We start from the raw sequence: 10,536 nt of genomic DNA, 5'->3' as shown, positions 1-10,536 counted from the left end.
AGATGAAAACTTTCTGATATTTATACAGGGATTACATTTTATATTTACAATGTTGTCCATATCATATGCCATTTTATAAGATAATGCAAATATGATTTAAAAATTATAAATTTTTATGATAATTCACTATTAATGGCTATATTCATTTCTCATTAATACAACAGTAACTACCATGTTCGTATATTCTAATAATTATAGATTTTCTTGCTTTAGAAATTTTATCAGTATAAAGTTACTAAGTATCATCATGTTTTATAAAATGCATTTTATTATAAAAGTATAGCATAATGCAACAAAATATACAATTATGATTCTACGTCTCAGGCACCACACTAAATCCTAATTTGTTTCAAGAAATGTGGATGTGTTTAACTGATTAAAAGTGGGATATGCAAATATCTGGAAGAAAAAAAAATCTAAATTTGAAGCATGAAGACATCCTCAGGATACATCTTACAGCGAAGCACCATGTTGATGGGTCTCTCTGTGGATTTGGCAGTAAGCAAGCTTCTTTCCTCCCTTTCAGTACCTTTTCTGTTTCACTGAATGAGTTCATTTGACTACTCTCACATCCCACAAATAAAGACTTCCAAACTCTTTTTCCCTGTCTGAATTCTCTTTACTGAATTATGCTATCATTACTTTATTTTTTTCCTTAAATTTTTTTATTGGTACATTTTAGGTATACAGTACATTTACATTCATCCTTGGGATCTTGTACCTTTACATGATGTATCTTGGTTTTTATTTTTTCCCCCTTACCTTGCCCTCCCTTCACCCCCTCCACCCTGCCTTATTTACAAAGACTTTGTTTCCATTTTTTTCATTTCTCATAATTTTTTCTTTCCCTTCCTTCCTTTCCCCTACCCCTCCCACTTCCCCTAGCCCTTTGGACCTTTTCTTCCTATTTCAGATTATCAATTATTCATTCTAATCATTGCTGCATTTTAGGTATACAATAAAATGACATTCATCATTGGAAATTTGCACCTTTACATAGACTCTCTTGGTTCTTATTTTTCCCCCTTCCCCTGCCCTCCCTTCAACCCCTCCATCTCACATTCCACAAACAAAGACTTCAAAACTTTTTTCTCTTTTTTTCTGTCTGAATTCTCTTTACTGAATTATGCTATCATTACTTTAACTACAAGGTCATATATAAGGTGTCCATAGCTAGATTTCTAACCCTAGTTTTATCCTGAAAATCAACTTATTCATGATTATTTTACCATTTGAATTAACTACCCAGGTGTTTCTTGATATATTAACCTAAATCTTTTAGGAATTCATTATTTCTGTTTCCAAGTCCTATAATTTTACACTGTTCAGCATCACCTATTCTAAATCCTTGAAGTTTATGTTTGTTTTCTGCTTTCTCACAATTAACAGGTTATCAAGCCTTATGAAATTCATTTTTTAAATAAAAGAAAAATTAAACTACACACATATCATGTTACATAATTATGAAAATATACAACCATTGTTATTTTCCTGATCATCTGGTGATGTCTTCACTGGCGCATAGTTCCTACTTTCTTCCTTTGTTTTAAGAGAAATATTTATTATGTAACCTCCCCATATCCCTAACTCCTGTGCATTCTCAGGTTTGCCAGACTTAACATTCATGAAGCCTCCTTATTCTCAGCCCTAAAACACAAGACTCCGTTTGTCTTAATTGCATAATTAAAACCCCAGGAAACCTCCAAATTTACATAATCCATTTCATAGACTTCTTGACAATTTCTTTAGAAAGTCCTTCATTTAGCTTCATTTGATAACTCAGTGTCAATAGCTAACATTTAAAAAATTCTACTCCTTGTGTAAATTTTGCTTAAAATTACCTATTAAAATAAAATTTAGTGAGTTTTGAGCACATACAGTTTTGTTACAACTAACAGTATCAATTTATAGATTATTTGTATCACTGCAAGATTCCACATAGAAATTCCTAATAAGTCCCTTCTTCTCTGCCACCCTAACCCACCATTGTGAACACAAGTCTGTTGTATGGTACTATTACACTGCCTTTTTGGGTTTGCATAAAATAAAATCATACCGTATATGATTTTGTATCTGATTTTCTTCACTCAAAATAATTTATTTAAAATTCATACATAATATTGCCTGTCAATTTTTCTCTATATTTATTTCAATTATTTTCTATAATTAACAAGCATTCAATTATTTCTATATGCATTCACTTTTGCTGGACATTTGGATTATTTCAAGTATTTGGCTGCTGAGAATAAAGTTGTGATGAACATTCTTGTATAAGTCTTCCACTAGTCAAGGTAGTGTCTGCTGAGTTTCTCTAGTGGAGCTTTAGTATTTTTCTTTTTCTAATTGAAAAGAAATCTTATGGAAGATACATTGAGCCTGCTCATATTTCATTTCTCTCCAATCTTCAGCCACTGATTTTTACCAAACTGCTAAAATTACTATTGTATGCTTAATTACATGTTGTACAATGTATTCCTTCTTCATTTATCAATAAAAATATTTCTATGAGAAAATCTATCCTTTGTATACTTATAAATTCAATGAGGTGTTAATTTGAATTTTAGCTTGCGGATATTAATTTTATATAATCATGAAATATTATAACTAATTTTTGCACAAATATTTTTGTTTCACCATTGGCAAGTCTTCACTTTGGTTCCCATGTCCTCTTAAAATCCCCATAAAATTTTCAAGAACCTTATTTTTCTGGCACTCTACTGTACTCTAGATTTTATTTTACTCAATCCTAGAAATCAGCTATTTGTCTAAAGAAAGTCCTTATGTTTGAGAGTAGAATTATCCAGTCTTCTATTGCAGAAACCAAAGATTACATTCATTGCTACTGAAGTGTCACTGCTTCCTGGCCCCGTCACCAGACAGAGCTATGTTATATATGTGTAGATGTGTGTGTGTGTGTGTGTGTGTGTGTGTATAAGATGTATGTTTTAGCTAGGGTTCATTAGAGGAATAGAGTGTGTACATTATATATGTTACTTATCATGTATGAAGGGTTTAATATAGACACATTAGTTGTCTGAGGACTAAGGGATGGTGGAATACAAAATGGCCTTTTGTACACTAGAGGGTCAGAGGTTCCAGTCAAAGTCAAAGTCAAAGGCCTGGAGCTCACTGCAGAGTCCAGTGGAAGTTCATGTCAGAAAGTTGAAGGGTCTATTTTGGAAGGATGAAGAGTTTGCACTGGAAGCCTGAAGGAACTGGAGATGAATATCCGAAGGTGATGGTGCAGATTGGAGCTCCTCCAAAGAAGCAAAGGGGAGTATTTCCTTGTTCTTTCCCTTTTTGCTCTATCCAAGCTACAAGCTTACTTGTTGGTGCCACCCACATCCAGAGTGGGCCTTCCCTGCTCAGTTTGCAGCCTACTTTCAGTCTTCCACAGACTCACCCAGAATTGTTCTCTACTAATCTGCTAGGTGGCTCATAATCCATTCAAGCTGACATCACAATTAAGTGTCACAATCCATCTCTTGTCAACTTTAAAATTAGACACATTTCCTTAAACCATACTTAGTCTCCAAATGCAATAGCAAGCACATAATTATGCTTAACATAACACAAGTATCCTGTGTACAGGTGGAAATGCACTAATCTCTCCCCAGAATAGAAGACAAAGTTTTTCTTTGTGTGAGAATTACACTTTTCCTTACATTTCAAAAATTAAACATAATATAGATTTAACAATACTTGAGAACTGATATTTGGTCTCTTTCCTGGAAATCAGCAGTTTCTCCTTTTGGTTGAGAATAGCAATTTCCAGTATTTCATTACAGAAATCAAGATTTAATTATATTCATTGCCACTGAAGTGTCATTGCTTGGAACTAGACAGTGTTACATGTGTATACATAAATGTGTGTATAAAATATATGTATGTATATGTAACTCATGAATGCTCATAAGATTGTGCTTATTTTTGTCTATCTGCCTCCCTTAATAGAAAAACTACAATTTCACACTGATTTTATAATTCTAATAATACCATAGGTTCATTGTATTTTTTCCCCTGTTCTTGATTGTAACACTTTCTTTGGTAGTATGGAACTTTACACTCAGTACCTACAATATATTTTCTTATTCTGTAAACTTAATAGATATAGTAACAGGATTGTTTTCTTATGTTCCTGTGAGAAAAAGATTTATTACATTCCATAAAATTCTCATCTTTATTCACATTATATTTAGACAAAATACTATTTTCTGAAGTTACATAGGTCAGTTCTTTTGTTCCTCATCTCCTCGAGTATGGTTGTTTATTTATTTATGATTCAGTTGCCTTCACTTGTTATTGTGTGTATTCCTTTTGGTTTCATTCACATCCTGGTGATTTTCATTACTTATGGTTCACTCAATCCAAGCTATGAAAAAGTTATGTCCAAAGAAACATTGATATTTTTCCTTTCCTTAACATTTCCAACTTTTGTTTATCCATTTCACATCTACTTCCTTATAGGTAACTATCAAATTATATAGGTTGTTGTTATATTTTTTTGTAGGTGCATTTTACTCTCTTATGTGAATGTAGCATATGTTCTTTGAGATTCTCCTACTTACAAGCATTTTGGTTGTTTCCAGTATTTTAGTTATCAACTATGTTAAAATGAATAAACTGATGCACATGTTCTTATGCATTCCCTTAGGTATGCTTTTCAAGTAGTGTTAGTAGTGAAACTGTACAGTCAAAAATAGGCACGTTTAGAGTTTATTGTGTGTATTGATAAATTCTTCACAGTGGTTGCAGTGTGTTTCCACATGCTTTGTATCAGAGGGATTATTTTCCTCCCAATTTTGCCAACACAATTTGCTGTCATGCTTTTTATTTTTTCTTGTCTGGTAGATGAAAAATGATATTTCAATATTGTTTTAATTTATATCTAATAGTGAGTTTGAATATTTTTATGTGCTTCATGTACACATAAATGTGTAGAGAAAAATTAATTTCTGTTCTTCACCTTTCATTAGGTTCATGACTGGGATCCCTATAATAAAAGATAGATTAACAAAAGAAAATGTATATGATTTTACTTAATATGTCTTATGTGACTTAGGAGACTTCAGATATGAAGACCCAAAGAAACAATGAAATCTGCATATATTTATGGACAATTATATGGAAATATGATTAGAGGACAAAATAGTGTGATCTAATTGCAATGTGATGGGGGGTGGAAATTAGCAGGCTTGTTTCTTTTGATTCTTCTTGCTGTCTCTATGTGACTTTCTTCACTCCAAGGACAGAGCAACACATCTGTCACATGAAAGGCTGCAGGAAAGAGGGCAGGGAGACAGCCTACTTTCCCTAAAGTACTTTAGGGAAGAAGAGTAAGGAATGAGAGTGGCCTTCTTAATTCTGCTGTTTCCTCAGTTCTGAAAGTGCTATAATCTGAGATAGCATTTCGTGTACCCCATCAATAGTTCATTCATATTTTTTGCTGTTCTAATAGAAGATGGTAGCAATTTGAGGGAAAATACAAAAACAGTTCTATATATTGCACTCTACACACCAATAAATTGCAAATTGGTTGAGGACCTAAATATAAAAATATGAGACCATACAGATGCCAGAAGAAAGTAAATTTCTTGGTTGCCTCAGAACAGAGGTAGGCTTCCTAATTATGATTTTAAATTCAGAGGAAATAATCAAACAATTGAAAAATTTGCTTTGTAAGAATATAGACACAGAGCATAGCAGATAGCACTGTGAAAAAGTCAAAAGATAACTGATAAACTGAGAGAAGGATTTACAAAATATATTATATACTTTTGTGGGGTTTCTGTTTGTTCTGAAGGTGGGGAGGCTTGCAAGTCCAATTTTATGGATCACTTTTGCCTTAAAGGAAATGAAAAGTTTCCTTTTATGTTTACTACCCACTTGCCATACACTTTTCTGCCTTTGTGTCCATTCCCCTGGAAGCTATATATTTTAAACATTGCTTATTTACATGCTGCCTGTTGCTTTAAATTATGCCTGTCCTTTTAAATTGTAGTCACTTCTTTAAGTCCTGCTGACTTATTTTTTAAGCCACCCATATTCTGTTAGTCCCTCTCAATAGTCTATGTCTGATCTTCCTGAAAATTTTTCCAGCAATTTTATGTGGGTGCTAGGGTTAATCTTTCAGGGTGGCATGCCAAATCACCTTCAACCCCTCCACTAGCTTTGACATTTTCTTTCTCACATATTCTCTTACTGTAGTTTGCTCTTTACATTTCTTGGGTATGGTCAACTCAGTAGTGTGAGAGATTTCATGCTGGAGTTGGTGATTTTTCTATTTTTACTCACAGTTTTTTTTTTTCTCCCTTAGATATTCTTACTTACAAGTATGTGACAGGCATGATTTTGTGAATTTACTTCTCCTTTCTTTTCTCATTTTTGGAGAGAAAATTGAAGAATATAAATACCAACACTGCTGTCTTTGTCCTCAGCTACATCTATACCTCATGATTTGTTATTGTTTTCCAAACATTATTAATTTTACATTACTAAATGTGAGATGTCATTATAGTCCTTTAAATCATGGGGAATTTTGTTCTTTTACAGTTATTTGAGATATGTTTTTCCTTTGTAAATTTGGTTTTCTGCTGGGTTTGAATCAGTGCTGAGCAGTTATCAGTCTAAGGTTCATTTATCATCTCAGCAAGATGAGACTCTCTGAGACTTTCACAGGATGCAGGTGTATAACAAGGTCTTTTCATCCTCTGTCAACTCAGATCTCTGACTTCTTAACCGTGAGACTGAGTTTCTATCACTCTTGGGAAGTAATACATCCAATTTACATCCAGGAAGTAAAAATGGCAAATTCACTGTTCACTTTGCTTGTTACCATCTTCTGGGATCAAAGCTCTATGCTGTCTGTTGCCTCATATTAAAAAGAGCTGTTATGTTATGTTGTCTAGCTATTTTATGATGTGGTGATAATTTTTATACAATCAAAAGTTCAGTAACTTCTTGATTCTTACCATAATGTTTATTTTGATGATATACTTTATTATTTGAAGTTTATGACAATGGTAAACATTACTGTGAAAAAATATAAAAGAAAGTCATACATCTCTAATTCATAACTGTGTTTTGTATTCTGTCCAAGTGGGGTAATTACAATATATCCAGTTCTTTTCCAAATTGTGCAAGATAATATTTATTCAAGAAAGTTGCCTAAACTTTGTTCTATATTATTTTACAAAACAAATAATTTTTCTTCCCTTGCCTTAATTTGAAAATGGGTAAGTATACACTTAAAAATTGATCAAAAGTTGTTATAACATTTTTACATTCAAAATATTAAGTATGTAAAATAATCCAAGAAACACTGAAGCAGATGTTTTTCTTTTGGTCAATAATTGATTTAATAATTATATCTGAACAATATGGTATTAGGATATACTAAATATTCAAAATATAGAATATAAAGCACATATATTTTAGAATATACAAAATAAAGCATACCTTACCTGCCCAAAAAAGATCACAATATGAAATAGCATGTTCATGACGACAGATGCAACATCTAGGTTGCATAATTTAAAATATACAAAGTAAAAGCAGGGTAACATTTTGACAAAATTATTAAGTTAGTTTCATTTCTTTTTTTATTAAATTCTTTTATTGGTACATTGTAGGTATACAACACAATTACATTTAGCATTGGGAATTGTACCTTTACATAATGCATCTTGGTTCTTATTTTTTCCCCATTCCTAGCCCTCCCTTCATGCCCTCCACCCTTCCCTATTTACAAAGACTTTATTACCATTTTTTCCATTTCTCATGATTTTTTCCTTTCCCTTCTTTCCTTTCCCCTGCCCCTCCCACTACCCCTACCCCTTTGGACCATTTCTTCCTATTTTACATTATCGATTATTCATTCGAATAATTGGTACATTTTAGGTATACAACATAATGAAATTCATCATTGGAAATTTGCACCTTTACATAGTGTCTCTTGGTTCTTATTTTTCACCCTTGCCCAACACTCCCTTCAACTCCTCCAGTCGTCCCTATTTATGAAGATTTTGTTCCTATTTTTCCATTTTCTCATATTAATCCCATTCCCTTCTATCCTTTCCCCTAGCCCTCCCACTTCCTTCCCCTTTGCCCCTTTTCTTCCTATTTCACATGACCTATTATACATTTAGTCCTTATTTACACTTTCAGTTTCTCACACCAGAGAAACTATTCGGTATTTACACGTGTGCCCTATTTATTTCACTTATGAGTATTCCCCCAATGGGCATCCACTTAGCTATAAATGTCTTTAATTTCTCACTTTTTATGGCTGAGTAGAACTCCATTTTATAAAAAAAACACATTTTCTTTATCCAGTCTCCAGTTGATGGGCATTTGGGCTGTTTCTAAGTTTTAGCTATTACAAACTGTGCTGCTATGAACATGGGTGCACATATATCACTGTGGTATGATTCTTTTAATTCTTTGGGAAACATCCCCACCAGTGGAATAGCGGGGTCAAATGGGACTTCCAGTCCTAGCTCTTTGAGGTATCTCCATACTGATTTCCACAGTGCTTCCACCAGTCTACACTCCCACCAGCAGTGGAGCAGGGTTCCTCTTTCCCCACAGCCCTGCCAGCATTTGTTATTGGTTGATTTCATGATAGCAGCCATTCTTTCTGGAGTGGAGTGGAATCTCAGTGTTGTTTTCATTTGCATCTCTTGAATGACAAGTGATGTTGAGCATTTTTTCATGTAGTTATTTGCTATTTCTACTTCTTTGTCTGAGAAATGTCTGTTCATTTCAGATGCCCATTTTCGGATTGGGTCTTTATATTTGGGAGGCCTGATCTTTTTAAGTTCTTTATAGATTCGAGATAGTAGACCTTTGTCTGAGGAAGAGCAGGTGAAGATTTTTTCCCACATTGTGGGTTGTCTCTTCACACTGCTGGTGGTTTCTCTTGCTGTGCAGAAGCTTTTTAATGAGAAGAGATCTCATTTGTTGATTGTTCATGCTAGTACATGGGCAACTGAGGTTTTGTTCATAAAATCTTTTCCTACACCGATGTCTTCAAGGGTACTACCTAACCTCTGTTCCAACTGGTTCAGAGTTTCTATTTTCATATTTAGATCTTTAATCCATTTTGATTTTAGTTTAGTGCATGGTGAGAGATACAGGTGTAGTTTTAATCTTTGGCAAGTTGAAGCCCAATTTTTCCAGCACCATTTGTTAAAGAGGCTATCTTTCCTCCAGGGAGGGTGTTTGGCTCCTTTGTCGAAGATGAGATGGCTGAGTGTGTCTGGAGTTGTTTCTGCATCTTCTAATCTGTTCCACTGGCCCTCAAGTCTGTTTCTTTGCCAGTACCATGCTGTTTTTGTCACAGTAGCTTTGTAGTATAGTTGCAGGTTGGGGATTGTGATACCTCCTGCCATGTCTCTGTAACCTAGAATTGCTTTTGCTATTCTGGGTCTCTTCTTGCTCCAAATGCATTTTTGGATTGTTTTCTCGAGGTCTATGAAATATGCTGCTCGGATCTCAACTGGAATTGCATTAAATCTATATAGCAGTTTTGGAAGTATGGCCATTTTCACTATATTAATCCTTCCTACCTAGAAGCAGGGGATGTCTGCCCATTTTCTGATATCATCTTCAATCTCTCTTTTCAGAGTGCCATAGTTTTCAGAGAAGAGGTCTTTGATTTCTTTCATTAGGATGATTCCTAGGTATTTCCGTCTTTTGGATGCTATTGTGAAAGGAATTATTTGCCCTATTTCTCTCTCAGTGAGTCTGTCATTGGTGTAGAGGAAAGTTATTGATTTTTGTGTGTTGACCTTGTAACCAGCTACTTGACTGAATTTGGTTATTAAGTATAGAAGACTATTGGTGTAGTTCTTGGGGTCTTCTATATAGAGTATCATATCATCTGCAAATAATGACAATTTGACTTCTTCATTTCCTATCTTTATACCTTTTATTTCTTTCTCTTGTCTAATTGCAATGGCTAATGTTTCCAGAACTATATTGAACAATAGTGGTGATAGTGGACATCCTTGTCTTGTTCCTGATTTGAGTGTGAAGGATTTCAGTTTTTGACCATTTAGTATGATATTGGCTGTTGGGTTTTCATAGATGGCTTCTATCAGTTTGAGGTAGAGACCATCTATTCCAATTTTTTGTAGGGTTTTTATCATAAATGCATGTTGGATTTTGTCAAATGCTTTTTCTGCATCTATGGAGATAATCATATGGATTTTGTCCTTGGCTCTATTGATATAGTGTATTCCATTGATTGATTTGAGGATATTGAACCATCCCTGCATCCCTGGGATGAATCCCACTTGATCAGGGTGTATGATCTTCTTGATGATCTTCTGCATTCTGTTTGCCAGTATCTTCTTAAGGATTTTTGCATGTATGTTGATTAGTGAGATTGGCCTATAGTTCTCTTTTTCAGTTGGGTCTTTCTCTGCTTTGAGGATCAAGATGATGCTTGCTTCTAGGAATGAATTTGGGAGTATTGCTTGCCTTTCAATTTCATTGAAGAGTTTAAACAGTAGTGGGAGCAGTTCCTCTCTA

General features: G+C 34.0%; 1 pseudogene; it reads left to right on the top strand.

Moving 5' to 3' along the window:
- The first annotated feature begins 429 nt into the window (after window positions 1–429).
- Window positions 430–10,536, top strand: part of LOC101699602 (U1 small nuclear ribonucleoprotein A pseudogene) — a 35,589-nt pseudogene continuing 25,482 nt past the window's right edge.

Source organism: Heterocephalus glaber, unplaced genomic scaffold (genome assembly GCF_053883595.1).
Source record: "Heterocephalus glaber isolate CG9 unplaced genomic scaffold, H.glaber_assembly_v1.0 deba00001504, whole genome shotgun sequence".
NCBI lineage: Eukaryota > Metazoa > Chordata > Mammalia > Rodentia > Bathyergidae > Heterocephalus > Heterocephalus glaber.
The sequence above is the reverse complement of the archived record's forward strand: the minus strand, read 5'-3'. Positions and strand labels throughout refer to the sequence as shown.